The sequence below is a fragment of the Anopheles marshallii genome, chromosome 2 (genome assembly GCF_943734725.1).
Source record: "Anopheles marshallii chromosome 2, idAnoMarsDA_429_01, whole genome shotgun sequence".
Classification (NCBI taxonomy): domain Eukaryota; kingdom Metazoa; phylum Arthropoda; class Insecta; order Diptera; family Culicidae; genus Anopheles; species Anopheles marshallii.
This window is the reverse complement of record NC_071326.1, coordinates 61,576,895-61,580,823: the sequence shown is the minus strand read 5'-3', so window position 1 is coordinate 61,580,823 and position 3,929 is coordinate 61,576,895.

Genomic DNA, 3,929 nt, shown 5'->3' with positions numbered 1-3,929 from the left:
TTTTTTACATTTATGTTCAAACTCATTTTCAACAAAATCATATTATATAAAGAACCACAGTGTATTTACGCTACCTCCAGTTGTGTACATCATCAACGGAATATCTTAATCAAAGTCTGTCGCCCAATTTAATACTTAAAGTATTATTGACACTTCAAAGAGCCCTATTCCCATCACCATCTACAAAGACGCATACGCTGACAGCTCATTAAACACGAAGCGTACAATAACAGCCGGCGTGAAACCCATCGCAAAAATTCAATTTCTTACGGTTAACCTTACTTTGAGCAAAGTTGAAGATTTATTTCTTGATCCCCCGCGGTATTTCTGTCAAGTGTGCTCCAGCCGGGCAGTGACGGTAGCACGAAAATCTGATTATTTTGCATGTGCTTGTGCAAAAGCATCCCAAAATGGGTCGTCAACGAACCACACATTGTAGCTTCGCTTGGATCGTTGCTTCGGTTGTTTGTAGGCATCCCCCCCATTACCGGTTGCGTGTTTATTGATTTTCCATGTGGTCGTAAAATTGGTCGATGATACCATTTTTCATGATTAACCATTCGTTTTATCACGTTTTTGGTAGGGCTTTTCTGATTGCTGCTTGAAGTGGGGGCGGTTTTTTTTGTATCAATGATTGATATTATTAAAAACGAGTTTTGTCAATGCATCAAAAGATTTGTATTGCATATTATACGTCAGCATGTAGTATCACTGTACGATGTGCCTTGGTTTCAACACGCACTGTATTCACTCTTCAACGTTTAGCATTAATTTTTTATGCTTTTATCCGAACAAAATCTTATTGTTTTATCACAAAAAATCCAGATGGTTTTTCGAATTTGGTATCGATATAGCAAAATCCCAGTTCCTCGTACTCGTGTGGTTTAAAAAATTTAAATAGCCAAAATATCAGCTTCATTCGCAAAATTTCGCGACACGTCGACTAAGCAATACTTTTAGCTCAAAAGTTACCTAATACAAATAACATTATTCAGCCGCATTTTGATTTATTTAAAACTATAGTAGTTAGGTATCCCACTAATGACGTACACTTTCCATGATTTTGATAGAAAAAAATAATGATGCCCTACCTCTTGCCTCTGCATTGAAAAAACAACACAATACGCCGAAAAAAATGGTCAAATGTAATGATGCCATGTTACCAATAGACATCTAACCAATTAAAATGACACTTGAGATTATTTTACCATCTGCAAATTTCTGGAAATGCCTGGAAATAAATTTGTAGACACAATAGATTTACTTTTAATTCAAATTGAATTAGAATTTAATTGAAAATTGTTATGCTCAACTGGTTTAGCGTGCTCAACATGTTTGAACGTTCTGTAACAAAACATATGAATAGATTGATTATAATGAAGTAACAACAGCCATCGCTTCATTCAACGTTACTTTACCCTATTCAATCGCAGAGAAATGAGTACACTAAAATATCTAATTTCTAAAAAGCTTTTAACAAGATCGAGATTATGTTTCACAAATTCTTTTCATGTTGGGAGTTTATCTGTAAACTTAAACTGTATATCCCACTTTACTTTGCACCGTATTCTACCAACTCGTGTATCCTATTTTCCAGCAATTCTGATGAAAGATATTCTCAGCAATCGTCAGAGCATCCAATTTTTGGAAATTTCCACTTGCCTTCATGAGATACAAGCAAGCCAGCAGCAATGCTTGAGCAAACATTGAAAAGGAAAGCTTAAACTCTTTTACATGCTTCACCAAAATGATGTCTTGTTTCGATTATTGTCATGAAACGTTTTACCTACTATTATGCGAGCTTTAATTTATTTATTTCACGAATTACGAATAGAATTATTCTATATTGCATTGCTGGGACGTATTACCTCTGTTGCTACTTGAATAGCTATTTGAAAGCAATGTTGTGACTCATGAGGAAAAAAGATGCTTCTTTTGTACATTAACGGGTATGAGAAAGTCAGGAAAAGAAGGTTATTTTTATCTACAGTTGTAATCGATTGATGGTGGTGAACGGTTGTAATAAAACTACACAAAAGTAACCAACGGAAGGAGTTTGGATAATTGTATTATTCTAGTCAAATTCAAAGAACACAACGAAGGGTAAACCATAAACTGTCTCGTTTAAATTTTTCATCTGCATTTCGCAGATTCTACACGGTTTAAATACATATAGTACAGTTTACTAGACTAGTGAGAAGCTGTATGTTTCTAATCTTTTTCTAGCCAAAGTACAGCCTAGCCTTATCATTTTCTTCAAAGTACAAATTACTGTTGGTAGAATCATTAATAAAGCAATAAGCCGTATAGATTGTCTATCCATCATGGTACCGTTTTGCGCATCGCCTATCATGAAACATTATGCGATAACTGATGTACATTCGTTTCTCATTTGTAGCAGCCTCGGAAACATTTACCAGTGAGATAAAAATTAATGTTTCTGCCGATTTCTGCTCTCGTTTGCTATTAATGGTAACGGCTCCAATGACAGCAAAGCAATAAAAAATCATTAACCCTGTCGTTGAGCGACAAATATACTCTTTTAGCACACATCAACGCGATTATGCGACGGGAAACGCGAGCCATCAAATCGTGGCTTAGACCGTTTCGCGAAACCGCACAAGTGTAGCTTTTGATACTTTTCTAATTTCCAAAACTTGTGGGATGAGCAGATGAGTGTGGGTGGGGGGAGGTAAGCGAACCTGATGTTTGGCAAGGCTTAACGTTTTGGTTTTCCGCTGCTTTGATCCAAGATCCAAGATCCATCTGTTTTAAAGCTTGCCCCACGCTTACCACCCTTAACCTTGACCCTACCGTCTTGAGGCGTGGCTTGCGGTTGTAAATTTTTATGGGATGTTTTTGAAGAATTAACTTTGCCCCCGCGTACACAAATCTACTCTCAAAGGATGGTTCTGTGGTGTAAACCTTCACTGTGTAAGGTTTGTTTTTTACCTTGCTTTCAAAAGAAAGCATCTCGCGCCACGCTCCAACGTGTTTTGTATAGCGTTTTGTCTGCCAGTGATGTGTCAGTCCAGGGTAATAATTTTGTTCCTTAAAGTTACTCCAAGGGATTCAACATACAGAACGACTAAGCCGGAATGCGTGGAAATAGAGCCCTTTTCGTGTAACGGTGATCATGCTTTACAGCGTAAAGGGCTGGCTTGGGTAACGTTTGTAAATTTCCCGTCCAATTCTTCTCCCGCGTCTGCTACCCCACCTCCAATCCCGAATAATATGGCCCCGATTTATGCCTTCTTTGGATCGCGTCTTGATGTTGTTTCGTTCTTATTCATCCTGCACTCTAAACCGCGCGAACACTTTCTCGGATTCAGTCTCGCTTGGCAAACCATTTTTCCTTTTGCCTGGATTACACGTACAGTTTGCGATTCTTCCGCATAAATTATTTACATATTCCGTCCAGGACAAGCGCTTTTTATATTTTAATGTTTTTCTTGTTTTTTCCACGCTGTTGGTCGGTTTAAGCTTCCCGGCATACGACGGGTTACACTTTCAGACACAGACAGTGCCAGTATGTCGTTCTCCCTCCGTATTCTTTTTCCGACGTGCATCAAGCTAGCGTGGCGGTTTGCGCCCCGAGACGTGCCATTAGGACAACCTGTTTCCTTTTGATTGAAGTGCCCCGTTGCATGTTTGATTTTCATTAGCGGAACGCAGACGCTCCTGCATTCCGAGGCAGAACACCGAAACAACACATACACACCGATGATGGTTTACACCCAATTGCTACGCAAACATGGAGTAAACTGAAGAACGTTGTCCATACTGAATGATTCTTTATCGTTTCAAAATGTTGTGCTTTGTTTTTTTTCCTTCTCTTAGTTGGCGCATCATCAGTACATGCGAAGAAGCGCTATTATCTGGACTCTAATTGAATGTTGATGATGCTTAATGTTTGTGGAGCTTGAGGA